Source organism: Oncorhynchus masou, chromosome 29 (genome assembly GCF_036934945.1).
Source record: "Oncorhynchus masou masou isolate Uvic2021 chromosome 29, UVic_Omas_1.1, whole genome shotgun sequence".
In the NCBI taxonomy this organism is placed as follows: domain Eukaryota; kingdom Metazoa; phylum Chordata; class Actinopteri; order Salmoniformes; family Salmonidae; genus Oncorhynchus; species Oncorhynchus masou.
In genome coordinates, this window is record NC_088240.1 from 50803371 (window position 1) to 50825448 (window position 22078).

General features: G+C 40.8%; 1 pseudogene; it reads left to right on the forward strand.

Annotated features, from left to right (window-relative positions):
* The first annotated feature begins 735 nt into the window (after positions 1-735).
* LOC135519639 (transcription elongation factor A protein 3-like) lies at positions 736-21551 on the forward strand (annotated as a pseudogene).
* Positions 21552-22078: the final 527 nt, after the last annotated feature.

The window sequence follows — 22078 nt, forward strand, 5'->3', positions numbered from 1 at the left end:
ACATTACAACCAACCAGAATCAATTGGACACATTAATACAAAATGCAGCTTTAATATTTAAATAAACATATAATTTCTTAGAGTGGGTAAACTGAGCATTATGCAATATGGTTAAGTAATGCATGTCAAGGGACTATACAATGTTACAATATGTGCAATGTTACCATAAATACATCTTTAAGTAAATATGGACAACATTTCATTTACATGTGCTATTGGAAATAAAAACAGACACTGCAGTTGCAGCAAGTTGCTGAGGGTTAGGGAGAAGCGCCGGTGGGACTTTTTGAGTTAAGTGTCTAAGGGCAGTAAAGGATATCAGGGTGCCTAGGAACTTGTAACTGCTGATCATCTCCATGTCAATGTACAGTAGATGGGAGAATGGTCATTAAGTCTGACCATCTACTTTGTTTTGCTTACGCTGAGGCTGTTGTCCCACAGCTCCTTCATGTACTCATGATCACTGGTGATCAGGTGTATAATGGTAGTGTCATCAGCATGTTAAGATGTTGGGTCTATTCTGGGGATCAGCATTTTTGTGATAATGTAAAATGTAATTTGTTATTACAGGGTTTTCACCCAGAGGCCTGAGTCTGCTAACCAGTTTGTGGGTCAGGATGGTGTTGAAAGCAGAGCTATAAAAAAAAATGCACTCTGACGTAGGTAAAATGCATAATTGACACATTTGTTGGGACAATAGGCAAACTGGAGTTGGTCCAGTGAATTTTTGCAACCATGTGCTACACGATATCTATTGTTCCAGTTTTTAAATTTGATATCGACTGGGCTGCAGTGGAGATGGTAAGAAGCTTCGATATCATGGGGACCTAACTTCTAACGTCCTTTCCTGGTACACCCACACAGACACTGCAGTCAAAAATGCCAACCATCCTACGGTAGCTGAAGACATTTTGCCTGACTTCAAACATGAACAAGAGTGTTGGATTGAAGTGTCTGAAAAAATTTCAACAGAACCATAATAGCAGATTCCTTAAAAAAAATCTTTACTGGCACAGTGGTTTTAAAACAATTAATTGACTTCAAGAACCATAGATTATTTTTAGTTCATAACATTAACACAAAACTGACATTAAACGTTGCTTGACCGGTTCCCTTCTGCAAGACACAATTCATGGTTCCCTTCTGCAAGACACAAATGTGTGAAAATAAAGTGGAAGGAATGGGAACCCTATTCCTTTGAAACAGTATTATATAGTACTGGGTATATACCTGAAGTTGTTATTTTACCATAATAGGCTTCCATTGAATGTAAATATGACAAAAATGAAGTGAACGTGCACATTTAAGTCTACTTTGTTCGAAAACTGATATGTTGTAGATGTTAGCAAAGGTTTTACAAGGTTGTCACTGGCCAAATTTGCTTTATGTTAGCTTTTCAGTGTCTTCATGCTAATTGCGAGCTAGCACTAGCGTTAAAATGACAGTCAGTCAGGCTGAAGAAGTTGCCTACCATCAGCTGTTGTTTTGCTTAAATAAAAGGCTTTGGGCTAAAAACGTAACTCAAAAACATGTCCTGCTTCAGTACAAGCCGATAAGTCACATTTAGCTTGCTTGTCTTCCTTTAGTCAATGATAAAACAAAATAGAGACAACATAGTCCAAACATCGACAACTACCAGGATTTTGAGCAGGATGTTTTTGGAGTATCTCCGCTGTCTAATCTATGTATGCCTGGCCCTGCATTCAAGCAACAATCTTGCTAGTATGTAATTTACCTTGATAGTATTAACATTATTAACATAGTCCAATGTGTTTCCGTGACTGTTATAGTTGACATGTTTTTTCAGCAGGGCTTTTAATAAAACACAAGCCAGCGCCGTTCACTGCGGCTAGTAGTATGGCCAGGCAGAGTTTGAGGCTAACTATATAATATAATATGGCCAGGGTTCGAGGCTACCGACGTTAACTAAACTAACTAGCCAGTATCTCACTTAGCTTATGCTAAGCACTGCTGATCCTGGTGCTAGATTAATGTTAGCTGATTTTAATAGCCAGTAATGAGAAACAGATCCCTCCACTGTAAACTAGCTTATAAACTTTATGAATTAGTAACAACAATTTTTAAAGACAAAACCGTTAACTTGTGAATGTTCATACACTGCTTGCAGTGGAAAAGGAAGTTCCTTCAAACTGTGAAATCTAGTTGAAAGATGGAGCTAGGGAAATTGGCATATAAAATTATCAAATTAAATAACACGTTAAGTTAGGTGTATATTTATCAGCTGTGTGCATTAATTTGACATGTGAAGGACCACTTGCAGACATTTATTTGACACATGTAGGTGTTAACTTAGAACCTGCACCTGCTTACTTTACACGCTTAGCATTTTTTTAAAGCGTTTTGGTCACGTGCTTTATGACCCAAACGGTGTTCCATACTTCTGGGGTAGCTAGCTAGATTTAGCGTGGTACCTAGCTAGCACCAATGCAACCAGCCGAAAAACAATGACCAGTAGAAACTGCTGTTGTTTTCATTATTCTTAGCAATGGTTTAGGAATCCATGTAAGTAAGTATTAGCTAGGTAGCCACTTGTTGTTCTCCTATTGAAATAAATAACTTGCTACTGTTGCCCTGTTGCCCAAAAATAACATTATAAACAGCCAGCTAGCTTCATCTTGCTAGTATGGCTTGACCTTCTTGACCGGACCAGTTATGTGTTGTGAAGCGAGCCACAATAAGGATTAGCCATAACTGGAATTTGCGTTTGACCTTCAAAATAAAAGTCCATATTTGAAAGTGATGCAGAAGGTTACAATTGGTGGAATAATGCCATATTTAGACTAGATATTCTTAAACAAGGTTGGCGTGTTGGAATGTGGAGCAATGAAATGGAGTATGAGTCTATTCTGTGACACCCACACAACACAACTGTAAAGAGTTTACACAACTATTAACTTCGTAGTAGCTCTTATTGCGGGACTTTGACTGTGGGAACCTCCCCAGTCAGCCTATTGTACGTATTGACATTTACAGTGCCTTGCGAAAGTATTCGGCCCCCTTGAACTTTGCGACCTTTTGCCACATTTCAGGCTTCAAACATAAAGATATAAAACTGTATTTTTTTGTGAAGAATCAACAACAAGTGGGACACAATCATGAAGTGGAACAACATTTATTGGATATTTCAAACTTTTTTAACAAATCAAAAACTGAAAAAATGGGCGTGCAAAATTATTCAGCCCATTTACTTTCAGTGCAGCAAACTCTCTCCAGAAGTTCAGTGAGGATCTCTGAATGATCCAATGTTGACCTAAATGACTAATGATGATAAATACAATCCACCTGTGTGTAATCAAGTCTCCGTATAAATGCACCTGCACTGTGATAGTCTCAGAGGTCCGTTAAAAGCGCAGAGAGCATCATGAAGAACAAGGAACACACCAGGCAGGTCCGAGATACTGTTGTGAAGAAGTTTAAAGTCGGATTTGGATACAAAAAGATTTCCCAAGCTTTAAACATCCCAAGGAGCACTGTGCAAGCGATAATATTGAAATGGAAGGAGTATCAGACCACTGCAAATCTACCAAGACCTGGCCGTCCCTCTAAACTTTCAGCTCATACAAGGAGAAGACTGATCAGAGATGCAGCCAAGAGGCCCATGATCACTCTGGATGAACTGCAGAGATCTACAGCTGAGGTGGGAGACTCTGTCATAGGACAACAATCAGTCGTATATTGCACAAATCTGGCCTTTATGGAAGAGTGGCAAGAAGAAAGCCATTTCTTAAAGATATCCATAAAAAGTGTCGTTTAAAGTTTGCCACAAGCCACCTGGGAGACACACCAAACATGTGGAAGAAGGTGCTCTGGTCAGATGAAACCAAAATTGAACTTTTTGGCAACAATGCAAAACGTTATGTTTGGCGTAAAAGCAACACAGCTACACAAATAAAACTGGGGGGTGACACCCTGAACACACCATCCCCACTGTCAAACATGGTGGTGGCAGCATCATGGTTTGGGCCTGCTTTTCTTCAGCAGGGACAGGGAAGATGGTTAAAATTGATGGGAAGATGGATGGAGCCAAATACAGGACCATTCTGGAAGAAAACCTGATGGAGTCTGCAAAAGACCTGAGACTGGGACGGAGATTTGTCTTCCAACAAGACAATGATCCAAAACATAAAGCAAAATCTACAATGGAATGGTTCAAAAATAAACATATCCAGGTGTTAGAATGGCCAAGTCAAAGTCCAGACCTGAATCCAATCGAGAATCTGTGGAAAGAACTGAAAACTGCTGTTCACAAATGCTCTCCATCCAACCTCACTGAGCTCGAGCTGTTTTGCAAGGAGGAATGGGAAAAAATTTTCAGTCTCTCGATGTGCAAAACTGATAGAGACATACCCCAAGCGACTTACAGCTGTAATCGCAGCAAAAGGTGGCGCTACAAAGTATTAACTTAAGGGGGCTGAATAATTTTGCACGCCCAATTTTTCAGCTTTTGATTTGTTAAAAAAGTTTGAAATATCCAATAAATGTCGTTCCACTTCATGATTGTGTCCCACTTGTTGTTGATTCTTCACAAAAAAATACAGTTTTATATCTTTATGTTTGAAGCCTGAAATGTGGCAAAAGGTGGCAAAGTTCAAGGGGGCCGAATACTTTCGCAAGGCACTGTATATATATATATATATATATTTATTTATTTATTTTTTGGGGGGGGTGTCCAAAGTAGGTCAATTTGTTCCCTTTGTAATTATTATATTTTTTTTCATCTCCAAAAGTTCACTTCAGCGCCATCATAGGCTGGTCTTCCCTGGTTGTCTGACCCCTCTCACCATTTGATTACCTTGGTGTACATTTTTACATTATATTATCCAAGAATAGAATCAATGATTCAATCATTTAAATTACCCTTATTCCCAGATCCCAGACTGTAGACTACCCATGAACTCAAGATGGAACTTTGTATCCATTCACTGATTGTTATAATATTGTGCAAAATACACCTGACCTCAGTAGATGGGTCTTCCCTGGCTGTCTGACCTGCTGGGACCCCTGTCACCATCTGATCCTGCTAAGACATGATGAGAATAGTGTTGTGTACTGACTGTGCTTCAACTTCTGTTGAAACGAGACAAAACAAACACTACAAAACATTTCCACACACACAACAGCTGTTAGATACTGCTACCTGACAGATTGCTGGATGAACTGGCTGTGGTAGCTACTAGCTAGCTAGATAGCTAGCTAAGTTAGTTCATTCATTTCAGACAGAACTTCAGTCGAGAGGGGATGAAACATTAGCTAACGTTACATGTCAGTTACACTACTAGCTCAGCTCTGGGAATATATATTTTTTTCTTTCTGTTAAGTCAAACAGCAGTTACCATGCCAGCTACATCAGTCAAATACAGAGTAGCCAGTTTCTGCCCTACTTGCTTTTACAACTTAGAAAAAAAGCACAACACACACATGTAACAGCTGCCTCTGTTCACATGCTCTGTGGTCTCCGGACGGTCCTATATCCAAAACTCCCGAGCTGGCAAGTCTGTCGTTCTGCCCCTGAACAGGCAGTTAACCCACTGTTCCTAGGCCGTCATTGAAAATAAGAATTTGTTCTTAACTGACTTGCCTAGTTAAATAAAGGTAAAATAAATATCCAGCCGGTTGAAACCACCAAACAGCCAACCCGACCAGTCGTCCGCATTGTCCTAAAGCACACTCTTCTTTTCTTTATAATCACAATGCAATGATAAAACTGGGGGGTGACAAAAATGCAATTCCAGAATGTGGGGGGTGTAATTAAAATAAATAATTCTGCTGCTCTCACTGTTGGCTACAACTTCCAATACCATCATCTCCATCTTTGTGTACATAGGAGGGTGCCCTGGACCTGCTGATTGAACTGAAGAGCTTCAACATTACGCTGAAACTTCTGCAGGTAGAGGACCTTCAACAGGAAAATCCCACTCACCTGTTATGTATTATTTAGGTGTGCAGAAGTTTCATATTTTAGACTACTTCTACGTTCAACATTAACAATTATCAAATGCATGGGGAATACAGTGCAGTCAATTTCCCCACAAACAGGGAATGGATTATATAGTTATGCCTACTCCAAATGATGTGTAAACTCATTATTTCAAGGATCACATGCAACAAAACATTCTCTCCTCTGAATAGGAAACGGGGATCGGCATGTCTGTGAATGGAATCAGGAAGCACTGCACAGACGATGTGGTCGTTTCCCTGTCCAAGATCCTCATCAAGGACTGGAAGAGACTGCTGGGTAGGATTGTTGGAGACTGTCTTTTAGAACGTGGAGCTGTCTGGAGTTGCGTTTTACAGTTTACACAGTACGTAGAGACAACATTTACCCTCTTTGCCCCCTAGATGCTGCACGTACTCAGTGTACTGAGAGGCCCAATGAGATGAAGAATGGGGTTGACTCCAACAAATCCATAGGGTCCCCAGTCAGGTCCCCCTTAGAGAAAGACACCAGGTAGGTGCATACACACATACTCAAACCATTGCCTGCGTGTGAAGGCAAAAATGTAAACATACAAAAGGGGAAGATACGGTATCTGGTGTGGCCTGTATTTTTTTGCTATAGTCACAAGAGGCTGGATGTTTCTGATTCAGATCCTGAATCTAAAAAGGAAGAATACTCTGACAAACAGCGAAAAGAGAAGCACAATGTTGAACACAAAAAAGACGAGAGAGCTGTTGACCTTAAAAAAAAGAGCGATATACAGAGGCATTCAAAAACGAACGGCATGCAGAACAATCCAAAAATGGAAAACGTATAGAAGATGCCAGAAAAGAAAGAACTGTAGAACACTCCAAAAAAGAACAACACTTAGAAGAACCCAAGAACCGAAGAATCCAGAAAAGAAAGACATGTACCTGTACATGACACAAAAAAATGAAAGACGTGCAAGTACCCAAGAAGGAAAGATATTTTGAAGAACCCAAGAAAGACATTACTGAATGAGTGGTTTGTACAGTTTGAGATGTTTATATTGGAAGCCCTTGAGATGGATTGCACACTAACCTTGTTGTTTCACTGACTTGTTCATACAGCATACCAACATGACACAACATGTCATTTCAACATAGAAATGTCGGTAATATTTGGTTGACATGTTGATCAATGAGATTTCAACCTTTATTCACCCACTCAAAAAGCCAGCCGGAAGTTTGGTGAATTATAAAAGCGTCATCACTGTGCTTGCAACCATCTAAAAGCATATCTAAATTCCAATGGGAAAACAATGTCAGATTATTGGTTTAGTTCTCATCTAAATGTGTTAGCAGTGTACTGTCAACCATTTTAAAAGCACCACAAAGTTGAAAAGGGGAATACAATGTCAGATTGGTTTAGTTCTCATCTAAATGTGTTATCAGTGTACTTTCAACCATTTTAAAAGCACAACAAAGTTGAAAAGGGAACACAATGTCAGATATTTAGTATTTATACCTAAATGTAATGTTTTATCAATATGCTTCTTCTAATTGCACTACCAAATTATCTGGAATGCAGTTGAGATTACATTAAAATTGCATAGTGCAAGTGTTCAATGCTGTAGATGTTCGGCACAGATTATTATAGCAATTGTGAAGATCTCCACAGAACGGCAAACTTTGCATGCTATCTTGAACAGGCACACTTTCTATGATTACATAAGAAGACATTTATAGTTACAGTATCTAACTTCAATGTGGCCGTAGATGTGTTACTCATTGTAGCCCTTTCCTGCAGTCAAATGACCTAGTGGCCACATGGGTGGAATATTATTCATAATTTCATAATTAATAAACAAATAAAATAATGTATCCGGTGTTTCTATGTCAAACGGGTTTGTTATAGTTCAGTCGTCTGTGATGTATATAAAGTGTAATATTGGGATGCAAACTAAACATTTTATACATCTCTATATATCTGATATGGTACATGTCTTCTTCTTTTTTTAAGCCCATAACCATCCAAGTAGATTTGAAACACTCTGTGTGACCCTGTCTAGCCCACTGCAGTAAAAAGTTAAGGTTGAATAAATACTGTTACTTTAGTTTGTAAAATAGCCTTAACTTTATGCCATTTACTGTATTCCAAAAGTCATATTGAATTGTGTTTGGTTGTCAACACAATCAAATATCAACATTTAAAGGATATATAATGCTTGGATAGTTTCATCTGTGTCACATTCTGACCTTAGTTCCTTTGTTTTGTCTTTTGTTTTAGTATGGTCAGGGCGTGAGTTGGGTGGGTTGTCTACGTTAGTTTTCTATGATTTGCCATTTCTGTGTTTGGCCTGGTATGGTTCTCAATCAGAGGCAGCTGTCAATCGTTGTCCCTGATTGAGAACCATATTTAGGGAGCCTGGTTTCTATTGTGTTTTGTGGGTGGTTATTTTCTGTCTAGTGTGTTTTGTCACCTTACAGAACTGTTTCGGTTTCGTTTCTTTATCTTTGTTATTTTGTTAAGTGTTCTGAGTTTAAATAAATATCATCATGAACATATACCACGCTGAGCTTTGGTCCTCACCTCATTCCAACGACGATCGTTACAATCTGAGCCACTGGCCTAATCCAAATTCTTTAATGTTTGTTTTTTTAGTTGGAGATGTGAATCCAACATAATTTCTGAACTTAACTTGCATAATAACGTGTCGTCATTGTATTGCAAAAGTGATATTGAATTGTATTTGATTGTCAACTCAACCAAATATCAACATTTGAACATCAACATGTGTCTTTTGTGCCATTGACTTAGTCTGGCTTTAATTCCAGTTTGTTTACAAATTAATCATGTATATGTTGGATTCATTTCTCCATTTCAAAGTTAAAGATTGCTACTAAATCCGTTTGTGCCCAGTGGGTAGTGACCTTGAAGAGTGACTTAGCCAGCACCCACTTCTGCATGGTGTGATCATGATCAATGCATGCTTTCCTTAATCATTCGATTTGTGCTAGTTGTATTAGTTCTAGAAAGCATGGTTTTACTCAGATTCCATTTGGAATATTTCAATTTCCATTCAGGAGAGATTCTTCAGACACTCTGTCTCCTTTTCATCCTCGTCCCACCCCTCCATCCAGATGTCTCTCAGTGAAGAAGGAGAGGTCAGAGGGCATGCTGTTTGTGAATAGACTGAGTTGTCTATTATGGTCCATAGTTTGTGATAGATCATCATCTACCTCTGTTTTATCAGACACAGTGAAATGTGCCCTGACATCACTGTTTTACCATTTGTTTTGTTGTCGTAGGTTGTACTTTATACAGCACAGCAAAGTCAAAATCATTGCATCAATGAACATGTTCCTCCTTTTTTGATAATAAACTGTCAGCGATACACAGGAAATGACAAAAGTGCCTCCCGGGTGGTGTAGTGGTTAAGGGCGCTGTACTGCAGCTGCGCCACCAGAGACTCTGGGTACGCACCCAGGCTCTGTGACCGGGAGGTCCGTGGGGTGACGCACAATTGGTCTAGCGTCGTTAAGGAGGGTTTGGCCGGTAGGGAAATCCTTGTCTCATCGCGCACCAGTGACTCCTGTGGCAGCCCAGGTGCAGTGCACGTTAACCAAGGTTGCCAGGTGCACGTTGTTTCCTCCGACACATTGGTGCGGCTGGCTTCCGGTTTGGATGGCGCTGTGTTAAGAAGCAGTGCGGCTTGGTTGGGTTGTGTATGGAGGACGCATGACTTTCAACCTTCGTCTCTCCCGAGCCCGTACGGGAGTTGTAGCGATGAGACAAGATAGTAGCTACTAAACATTTGGATACCACGAAATTGGGGAGAAAAAGGGGTAAAATTTAAAAAATAATTTTTAAATGACAAAAGTTTTCAGAATTGCAATAGATTTAGTCTGTTGGCTTTTCATTTAGGAAAAAAGCTCCTCCTGACCCTAATGCCCCACTTCCTCCTCTTCATCCTCATCCTTCTATGCCCACTGCAGCAGAGGTCAGAGTCAGCTTCTCTTCTGTCAAACTATATTTATTTCACAAGACATATTGGACTACAGTATAAATTGTCCTTCCTGTATTATAATTATGCAAACATTTGTATTCTATTCTACTGAGCCATTTACTTTATGTTCGTTCGTATTCTTATCTTTTATTACTTCTTATAGTTGTTGCATTGTCGAGGAGCAACCTGCAAGCAGTGATGGCAAAAGTCCGGAATTGTCATACTTGTGTAAAAGTAAAGATACCGTAATAGAAAATGACTCAAGTGAAAGTCACCCAGTAAAATAATACTTGAGTAAACGTCAAAGTATTTGGTTTTAAATATACATAAGTATCAAAAGTAAATGTAATTGCTAAAATATACTTAATTATATTTACTTGAGGCGGCAGGTAGCCTAGTGGTTAGAGCATTGGGCTAGTAACCGAAAGGTTTACACCATTGCCTGCAAGTAAGCTTTTCATTGGATGGTGCATGTGTATCCCCTATATACGACTAATAAAACTTTAAACATGAGTGTGCTACTATACTATCGATAGCAATGATGAATAGTAGTGATGATTGAAAATAATATTTTACATTTAGATAAGAGCCTCCGCGGATTTCTGTGGTTAGAAAAGAGACTCCAGACCCCAATGCTCCTTTTGCACCTCTCCATCTCCATCCTCCCCCTCCTGTGAAGCGCCCGTCAGTGGAAGTCAAAAAGGAGAGGTCACTGATGTTGCATGGTTGTTTTTTTGTGTGGTTACTTTTGAGTGTTAGCAATGTTTGTTCTCTGTGACATTGTTGAACTGTTCCTATTGACAGATATGCTAAATGGATTATATTCATTCCAACACAACGGATTTTTGTTGCTTTTCCTTGTGAAGTTTCAAACATCATTTCTTTGCTGTTTGCTACCCAGAGAGGAGTTGTCAGATTACAAAGCCGTTTCTCTGAAGGTGATGTCATCTGACCATGTGAAAAAGGATGGGTCTGGGATCATACTAGATCATACTAATCATACTACCTCATTCATGTTAAGTTTGCTCAATTGTGTTTAGCCTTTTCAGTACATGTTCCTAATGTCATGATAAATATAGTATCCAACAGTCATTTAATAGTTCCTGTTATATAAGTGCCTTCGGAAAGTATCCAGACCCCTTGACCTTTTCCACATTTTGTTAGGTTCTCTGGGTAGCACATTACCCCATAATGACTAAGAAAAAACGAGTTTAGAAATTATCGCTAATTTATTGAGAATAAAAACAAAAAAAGATCAGTATTCAGACCCTTTGTTGAAGCACCTTTGGCAGTGATTACAGCCTCGAGTCTTCTTGGGTATGACACTACAAGCTTAGCACACCTGTATTTGTGGAGTTTCTCCAAGTCTTCTCTGCAGAGCCTCTCAAACTCTGTCAGGTTCGATGGGGAGCGTCGCTGCACAGCTATTTTCATGTCTCTAGAGATTTTTGATTGGGTTCGAGTCCGGGCTCTAGCTGGGCCAGCCACTCAAGGACTTTCAGAGACTTGTCTCGAAGCCACTCCTGCGTTGTCTTGGCTGTATGCTTTGGGTCGTTGTCCTGTTGGAAGGTGAACACCAGTCTGAGGGCCTGACTAGTCTCCCAGTCCCTGCTGCTGAAAAACAACCCCACAGAATGATGCTGCCACTACCATGCTTCAAAGTAGGGATGGTGCCAGATTTCCTCCAGAATGCTTGGCATTCAGGCCAAAGAGTTCAATGTTGGTTTCATCAGACCAGAGAATCTTGTTTTCCCATGGCCTGAGAATCTTTAGGTGTCTTTTGGCAAACTCCAAGTGGGCTGTCATATGCCTTTTTTTACTGAGGAGTGGCTTCTGTCTGGCCTCTACCATAAAAACCTAATGGTGGAGTGCTGCAGAGATGGTTGTCTTTCTGGAAGGTTCTCCCACCTCCCTTGACCAAGGCCCTTCTCTCCCGATTGCTGAGTTTGGCCGGGTGGACAGCTCTAGGAATAGTCTTGGTGGTTCCAAACTTCTTCCATTTAACAATGATGGAGGCCACTGTGTTCTTAGGGACCTTCAATGCTGCAGAAATGTTTTGGTAACCTTTCCCAGATCTGTGCCTCGACACAATCCTGTCTCGGAGCTGTACGGACAATTCCTTCGACCTCATGGCTTGGTTTTTGCTCTGACATGCACTGTCCACTGTGGGACCTTATATAGACAGGTGTGTGCCTTTCCAAATCATGTCCAATCAATTGAATTTACCACAGGTGGACTCCAAGTTGTAGAAACATCTCAAGGATGATCAATAGAAACAGGATGTACCTGAGCTCAATTTAGAGTCTCATAAGCAAAGAGTCTGAATAATTATGTAAATAAGGTATTTTTGTTTTGCAAACATTTCTAAAAACCTGTTTTCGCTTTGCCATTATGGGGTGTTCTGTGTAGATGGCTGAGGAAATTGTTTTATTTGATCCATTTTAGAATAGGGCTGTAACAAAACAAAATTTGGAAACAGTTGAAGGGTCTGAATACTTTCATGACATTCTCTAAATGTGGATGATGATATAATTTTGTTAAATTAGATGAAGATTATTATGAGCACAGTTGCAAAGCACTGCTAACTGTTCTCCTTTTGCAGAAAATACTCTGATAGCAAAGTGCCCAAAAGACCATCTGTTGATGCCAAGGAAGAAAGGTTGGCAGGCCATAGTGCAAAGGTGCATGCATAATTATACACTGCATGTTGGCCTATGTGCTTGTTTAAGTTGATTGGACATGATTTGGAAAGGCACACACCTGTCTATATAAGTAGTTTTTTGCAGGGACTGGGAGACTCTTTTCTATGAGTTATGGTTGTATTATTTGGTGATATTAGAGAGTTGTGTTAACCCCTTCATTGGTGCAGAGGTCTTCATAGGGAAATACTGCATGTGTGAATATTTATCTGTGCTTCGCCACCTTGTCATGTTGTCTGCCCTCTGCTGGTGAAGCTGTTTGATAAAGCATGCCTGCTCCCTGAATGCGGTGTGCCTTTTGCCAATCAGCAATGGCTGCAATACATACAAATGTTTCCTGTTTCAGAAACGATTTGTCAGATTCCAAACCAAAACCTGCTAAAAGGCCAAGTCTGGATGGCAAGAAAGACAGGTCTGCATAAGCAGGATCATATTATGTACCCAATTATTGGTGAATGTACAGTTGTGGCCAAAAGTTTTGAGAATGACATAAATACTAATTTCCACAAAGTTTGCTGCTTCATTGGCTTTAGATACTTTTGTCAGATGTTACTATGGAATATAGTATAATTACAAGCATTTCATAAGTGTCAAAGGATTTTATTGACAATTACATGAAGTTGATGCAAAGAGTCAATATTTGCAGTGTTGACCCTTCTTTTCAAGACCTCTGCAATCCACTCTGGCATGCTGTCAATTAACTTCTGGGCCACATCCTGACTGATGGCAGCCCATTCTTGCATAATCAATGCTTGGAGTTTGTCAGAATTTCTGGGGTTTTGTTTGTCTACCTGCCTCTTGAGGATTGACCATAAATCAATGGGATTAAGATCTGGGGAGTTTCCTGGCCATGGACCCAAAATATCAATGTTTTGTTCCCCAAGCCACTTAGTTATCACTTTTGCCTTACGGCAAGGTGCTCCATCATCCTGGAAAAAGCATTGTTCGTCACCAAACTGTACTCAGATGGTTTGAGGAGTTGCTCTCGGAGGATGTGTTCTTAGACAAAATTGTGAGTGAGCCCACTTCCTTGGCTGAGAAGCAACCCCACCCACACATGAATGGTCTCAGAATGCTTTACTGTTGGCATGACACCGGACTGATGGTAGCGCATTCTTGTCTTCTCCGGACAACCTTCTTTTCCGGATGCCCCAAACAATCGGAAAGGTGATTCATCAGAGAAAATGACTTTACCCCAGTCCTCAGCAGTCCAATCCCTGTAACTTTTGCAGAATATCAGTCTGTCCCTGATGTTTTTCCTGGAGAGAAGTGTCTTCTTTGCTGCCATTTTTGACACCAGACCATCCTCCAAAAGTCTTCGCCTCACTGTGCGTGCAGATGCACTCACATCTGCCTGCTGCCATTCCTGAGCAAGCTCTGTACTGGTGGTGCCCCGATCCCGCAGCTGAATCAACTTTAGGAGACGGTCTGGCGCTTGCTGAACTATCTTGGGCACCCTGAAGCCTTCTTCACAACAATTGAACTGCTTTCCTTGAAGTTCTTGATGATCAGATAAATGGTATATTTAGGTGCAATCTTACTGGCAGCAATATCCTTGCCTGTGAAGCCCTTTTTGTGCAACGCAATGATGACGGCACATGTTTCCTTGCAGGTAACCATGGTTGACAGAGGAAGAATAATGATTCCCAGCACCACCCTCCTTTTGAAGCTTCCAGTCTGTTATTTGAACTCAATCAGCATGACAGAGTGATCTCCAGCCTTGTCCTCGTCAACACTCACACCTGTGTTAACAAGATAATCACTGACATTATGTCAGCTGGTCCTTCTATGGCAGGGTTGAAATGCAGTGGAAATGTTTTGGGGGATTCAGTTAATTTCCATGGCAAAGAGGGACTTTGCAATAAATTGCAATTCGTCTGATCACTCTTCATAATATTCTGGAGTATATGCAAATTGCCATCATACAAACTGAGGCAGCAGACTTTGTGAAAATTAATATTTGTGTCATTCTCAACTTTTGGCCACGACTGTACTAAGCTTCACTCTAAAAACACTTATTGACCTCACTTTTAAACCTGTATGAAGTGAACTTTGAAGGAAAATAATTAAATCAAGAAATATTGTAATTTGTAAAGCTCTTTTCTCACACCCAAGGCACTGATTTGTTTTATATAATAATAAAAGCAGACAACAATCAATGCTATATACAGGTGTTGTCCAATCCGTTGAAAATAATTAACATTGGTCATTGAAAGCTTTTCTGAACAGCTCAGTCATTTAGCTTTGCCTTAAGTAGTAAGGCCAGAGACTCTACAGCCCTGACAGTGACTTTAAGTGCGTTCCACAGCCTAGGAGCCGCACAACTGAAAGCCCTGTCACCCATAGTTTTTTGTCTGCTCTAAGTTAGATGGACTTGTAGGAGTGAACGGAGTGTACGACGAAGTCAGACAGATACTTGGGTCCAGAGTTGTGGATAGCTTGGTAGCTGTGAACCATAATTTTAAAGTCAATGTGTGAGCATGTGGGGAGCCAGTGGAGGTTGAACAGAGCTGGAGTGATGTACTCATGGGGGAAGTGTGGTTGAGGACACATGCAGCACAGTTCTGGACACATTGTAGCCTTCTTAGGCACTTGTCATATTTGTCAACCAACACGGTATTACAATAGTCCAGACGGGATAAGATAAACGTGTGGATGAGTTGCTCAGCTGAAGGCTGTAAAAGTGTAGGTTACATAGGCCGTAACCTGGCAATGCTCCATAGATAGAAAAATGGAACTTTGGTGACTGTCAAATATCACACCCAGATTGCGGACCTCACTGGAGGGGAGGACCGTGACACCATCAATATTGAGGCTGTAGCTGCTGATTTAGTCAATGATGCGAGTGCCAATCAGGAAGGCCTCTGTCTTTTTGCAGTTTAACTGCATCCACGCTTTGCTGTCCTGCAGGCAACTGACCAGGAATGCAATGGCATTGGCAGTGTTTTTGGAGATATACTGAGTGTCTTCAGCATAAAAGTTAAAGCCCAGTCCATGTTTCCCAGTGGCAGCATGTAGATCCAAAACAGTAGCTGCCCTAGGACCGAGCCTTGAGGGACCCCCTGGCGGATCAGTGAGATAGGACCTGAACCAGTCCTGGACAGTGTCTGACAGGCCCGGTAGCTTCACCTTGCGGTCCAGCAGAATGGCATGGCTGACCGTGTCAAATGCTGCATTGAGGTCCAGCAGTATGGGGATGCTGGCACCCCCAGAGTCTGCATTCATGAGGAGATCATTGGTGACCCTTACCAAGGCAGTCTCTGTGTCTGAAACCAGACGGGAAGGGCTCAAGTAGATTGTGAGTGGCAAGATGTTGTTGGACTTAGCTAGACATATCATGTTTGAGGATCTTACTCAGCAAGGTCAGGTTGGAGATAGGCCTGTAGTTCTGGAGGTTATCAGGGTCAGATCCAGGCTTTTTAAGTACTGGTGTGACTGCGGCGAGTTTGAGCTGTGGAGGGACACATCCAGTGGTTAATGATTTCTGTGAAAAAAAGGCTCCAGAACAGATAACTAGGACTTGACAAGTGAGGTGGGGATAGGGTCAAGTGAGCAAGTGGTGGGCTTCATTGTTCTAACCAGGAAGCATAGGACTGTGCATAGATCAACTACAGGGTCTGGAGAGGACAGGATGGTGTTATTGAGATTTTCAATTTTGCTTTGGAAGAAACAAAGGTATTGATTGCACCGTTCTGGGGAGGCTGAGGTAGCAGAGTTGTTCACAGGCTGAAGGAGCTTGCTCACAGTAGAGAACAACACCTGGGAGTAACCACTGCTGTTGCTGATCAGTTGGGAGTAGTAGTAGTAACATGGTCAAATGAAAGTAAAAAAAGCAGTATCTAGCACTCACTCAGATGAACAGCAGTCTCACATGGTGACAGGTTTTCCTCTCTCTCTCTCGTTGTTGTGGAAATGACTCCACTGACTCCAAGCACAGCCTTTCTGTGAAACGTCATTCGACTGACTCCACATCCGACAGGTAGATACTGGCTCTCATTCAGATTCATTACTATGCCTGACACTTCTCTGGTCATTACTGCTAATATCCTTAATATGTTGCCATGAGCTATCCAGTGGGCGAAGTACATCCGTCAGCATCTAGTTTTAATTGATATTCGATTGAATTTCAAATAACATGACATCAATATGAAATCAACATAAGCGAAAAGGAGGGAAAAAGTACTCAATTGTCATACTTAAGTAAAAGTAAATGCTAGTAGATTATTTTTTCATACAGACAGAATGGGGCACACTCAAACACTCAGACGTAATTTACAAATGCATTATTTGTGTTTAGTTAGTAAGCCAGATCAGAGGCAGTAGGGATGACAATGCATTCTATGTGTGTGAATTGGACCATCATTCTGTCCTGCCTGAGCATTCAAAATGTAACGAGTGCTTTTGGCTACCAGGGAAAATGTATGGGAGTTAAAAGTATTTTAGTTTCTTTAGGGATGTAGTGGATTAAAAGATTCCAAAAATATACCAAACAAAAATAAGAACGCAACATAGTGTATAGTGTTGGTCCCATGTTTCATGAGCTGAAATAAAAGATCCCAGAATTTTTCCATACACATAAAAAGCTTATTTCCCTTAAATTGTGTGCACAAGTGAGCATTTGTCCTTTGCCAAGATAATCCTTCCTCCTGACGTGTGGCATATCAAGAAGCTGATTAAACAGCATGCTCATTACACAGGTGCACCTTGTGCTGGGGGCGTAGATGGCCACTCTAAAATGTGCAGTTTTGTCACACGACATAATACCACAGATGTCTAAGTTTTGAGGGAGCGTGCAATTGACATGCTGTCCACCAGAGATGTTGCCAGATAATTGAATGTTCATTTTAGATAATTTGTCAGTACAACCAACTGGCCTCACAACCGCAGACCAAGTCTCACCATGTGAGCCCAGGACCTCCACATCCGGCTTCTTCACCTGCAGGATCGTCTAAGACCAGCCACTCGGAAAGCTGATGAAACTGTGGGTTTGCACAACCAAAGAATTACTGCACGAACTGTAAGAAACCATCTCAGGGAAGCTCATCTGCATGCTCGTCGTCCTCACCAGGGTCTTCACCTGACTGCAGTTCGGCATCTTAACCAACTTCAGTGGCAAATGCTCACCTTCGATGGTCACTGGCACGCTGAAGAAGTCTGCTCTTCACAGCTGAATCCCGGTTTCAACTGTACCGGGCAGATGGCATTGTGTGGGCAAGCGGTTTGCTGATGTCAACGTTGTGAACAGAGTGCACAATGGTGGCTGTGGGCTTATGGTATGGGCAGGCATACGCTACGGACAACTAACACAATTGCATTTTATCGATGGCAATTTGAATGCACAGAGATATGTGACGAGATCCTGAGGCCCATTGTCATGCCATTCATCTGCCCCCATCACCTCATATTTCAGCATGATAATGCATGACCACATGTCGCAAGGATCTCTACACAATTTCTGGAAGCTGAAAATGTCCCAGTTCTTCCTTGTCCTTCATACTCACTAGACATGTCACCCATTGAGCATGTTTTTGATGCTCTGTATCGACATGTACGACAGCGTTTTCCATTTCCCGCTAATATCCAGCAACTTCGCACAGCCTTTGAAGAGGAGTGGGACAACATTCCACAGGCCACAATCAACTCTATGCGAAAGAGATGTGTCGCACTGCATGAAGCAAATTATTGTCACACCAGATACTGAATGGTTTTATGATCCACTCCCCTACAATTTGTTTAAGTTATGTGACCAACAGATGCGTATCTGTATTTCCAGTCATGTGAAATCCATAGATTAGGACCTAATTTCTTTAGATGAACTGTAACTCAGTAATTATTTTACTAAATTGTTTCATTTATAATTTTGTTCAGTGTATAAATAGTAAAGTATAGATACCACCAAAAAACGACTTATGTATATTTACTTAAAGATACAGAAAAGATTGCATCATAACGGGCCATATTTTTGTATTTTTCAAATTATATATCCTGAGAACTTGATTGCTGACATACAAAATATTGTGGGTCTATATCAACAATGGACTAAGAAATCTAGGCCGTATGATGATTTTGAATCATATGATGCTCCGTTTTGCAACTTTCAAAATACAGTAATCTTGTCCTGTATGAAGCATTTTACATCATATGAAGCAAAATGCATTTCTGTATTTTGAAAGTTAGGTAACTTGATTGCTTTCAGAATAGAGCAATCTGGCCTGTATGATGCATTTTGTGTCATATGATGCGAAACGCAGCATCATATGATGCGAAAATGGATCATATGGGCCAGATTTTTGTATTTTGAAAGTTACGTATCTTGATTGTTGACATGCAAAGTATTGTGGGAATATATCAACAATGGACTGATGAAACAAATACCAAGACACATTTTGGGGTGTAGTTTTCCTTTAAGTACTTTACAACACTGCAAGCGAGCCATGTCATTGTATTTTAGTTAAAATGTTGATTTAAAAAAAAACAATTTCCGTGTATGTTTTCCACATTTTGACAAAGTTAAAATAAAAAAATATATTTGTTGAAATGCCATTGACTTGGAACCCTTTCTCTCTTTCAAATTGTCAATAATTTACTACCTCTCTTTAGGAGGGACTCTATGGGTTCCAAGAATAGCAGCTCACCCTCAGCTAAGAAGCTCTCTAGTGAGACGTAAGAGTGCCCCTTTCTTATGCAGATAGAAAAGCTAATTTCCTTTTCTTATTTATTTTACTGCGTCATTAAGGCTTTTTTATGTACTTTGCATAATGGAGCGCATTAAGATACGGATGTTAGTTCACTCCATTGCTTTTTCTGTCTCTGTGTTTGTTTCAGGAAAGAATCTCATGGCTCCAAGTCCTCTCACCCTGGCCCTCTGCAGAGAAAGTCCTCAACGGACAGTATTGAATGGTACCCTTTTTAACTGGAAAATACTATCTACTGTACTACTGATATCAATATGGATCTGATTTTAAACTCTCGATTGACGTATATGCTGTTTGGCTTGTGTACGATGACCAGGAGAAAGAAAGAGATGCCAAAGATCCCCACCAGTCCCATGTCCCCCTCCTTCAGCTCAGCAGGGGTTCCTCTGTCCCCTTGCCTGGCCACTGGAGAAACCATCAGGGACAACTGCATCGAGATGCTGGCTGCTGCTCTACGCACAGATGGTGGGGAAAAGACCAGCCACTAACTGAATGAATCAGAGTACAAGCACAGAGACTCACAGAGATACAAGTAACAAGAGATCAACCTACACATAAAGTGACTCAATTCATTCACAGTACAGCATGGAAATGAACGGTTACATTAAATTAATAGTGGTTACATTACACACAGAATGATAGATTTTGTAGATGAAAAAGAGTAAACGTAATACCCTCAGTTTTCTCTCCTCAGATAACTTCAAAGAATTTGGGACAAACTGTGACTCGATGGCAGCAGATATTGATAACTTCAAAGAATTTGGGACAAACTGTGACTCGATGGCAGCAGATATTGAAGATCATATCCTTTTAAATCTGCATGTGGTTCTGAAGTATTTTACCAATTTGGGTTGGTTTCATTTTGCAGTGTGTTTGCAGAGCTGCCATTTGCTCTCTTGGCTTTGAATATAACACATTTTATATTTGTTTGATCTTCGATTGTCACCGTTAGATATTTCAACCAGGTGGTGATGAAAGCTTCCTTAACTGTCCTCCGCTGCACATATTTACAAGGAGATGGGAGCCACAGATATGAAGTATAAAAACAGGGTGCGGAGCCGCAATCAGCAACCTGAAGGACCACAAAAACCCTGGGCTGCGGAGGAACGTCCTGGCTGGAGGCATCGAGCTGAGACGCTTCGCCATCATGTCTGCTGAGGTACTGTAAACTTCTGCCATATCAACCCATGACCCATCCCTGCCTCTAACATATTCCTAAGATGTTGTATTAATGAGAGAGAGTCAAGAAAGTCAATCACCTACCAAAACATTTGAGTAGACACATTTCCCTCAGAGATTTCATCTATCTATCTATCTATCTATCTATCTATCTATCTATCTATCTATCTATCTATCTATCTATCTATCTATCTATCTATCTGTCTATCTGTCTGTCTGTCTGTCTGTCTGTCTGTCTGTCTGTCTGTCTGTCTGTCTGTCTGTCTGTCTGTCTGTCTGTCTGTCTGTCTGTCTGTCTGTCTGTCTGTCTGTCTGTCTGTCTGTCCGTCCGTCCGTCCGTCCGTCCGTCCGTCCGTCCGTCCGTCCGTCCATCTATCTATCTTATCTATCTTATCTATCTATATCTGCTAGTGATGAGCTGAAGCAGCTGAGGAACAATCTGACTAAGGAGGCCATTAGGGAACACCAGCGGTACCATTTCTGATCTGTTTCAGTGCAGCAAATAGAACCAGGTAAACATACCATATTCTGCATATTACAAGGTGGTATATACTATATTTTACTTCAACAGATACACACTGCACTGAAAACATACATATGCTCTACATACTGACCCAATATCAGTTTTATATTGTATACTCTACCCGTTCCAGTTACATTTTACACAGTGAGACACAGTGGAGACAACCTGTGCTGTTGAATGAAAGCTGCCTTCGTATTAACTGTGTGTGTGTGTGTAGATGCAGACCCGCAGCGCTGACGAGCCTATGACCACTTTTGTTCTTTGTAACGAGTGCGGGAACCGCTGGAAGGTGAGACATTTCCCTCACCAGTTCAGATAAAGCCCATTAAAATACATAACGCTAGCCCAGCACATACAGTGGTGTCTGGAGGCATAACAATGGTCCACAGACATAAATAATCTATTAATTTACTAATATTAATTTGTTTTCTATTCCAGTTCTGCTGATGTGGCCCAGCTCCAATGACGATGTTGCAGACCACATTTTTCTATGAGGGGTTATAATGTTTAGCAATGAGTAATTTTACAAAAACAAAAATGAATACTTACAATTTATAATTGACTTTTTAAGATGGGCTCCTGAGTGGCGCAGCAGTCTAAGGCACTGCATCTCAGTGCAAGAGGCATCACTACAGTCTCTGGTTCAATTCCAGGCTGTATCATCTGGCCGTGATTGGGAGTTCCATAGGGCAGGGCACAATTGGCACAGCATCGTCCGGGTTCGGCCGGGGTAGGCCGTCAATGTAAATAAGAATTTGTTCTTAACTGACTTATTTTAAATGTAACCTTTATTTAACTATGGTGCTTTTAATAGGGGTTGAAAATATTTTTGTAAGATGCAGGGGTTGAGACAGTCTCCAGATTGATGGCAGTGTCATTTAATCTTTCCAGGTTGGACACAGGTAATTCAATGGTGCTGAGGAGATGCAGCAGCCTTTTATGAATTTCACTGACATCAAAATGTTTTTTTGCATCTTTAAAAAAAATAATTATAGTCTTTAAATCTGCAAAGACCACAGATCAAGTATGAAAGCTTATCATGCAACCCGTTTC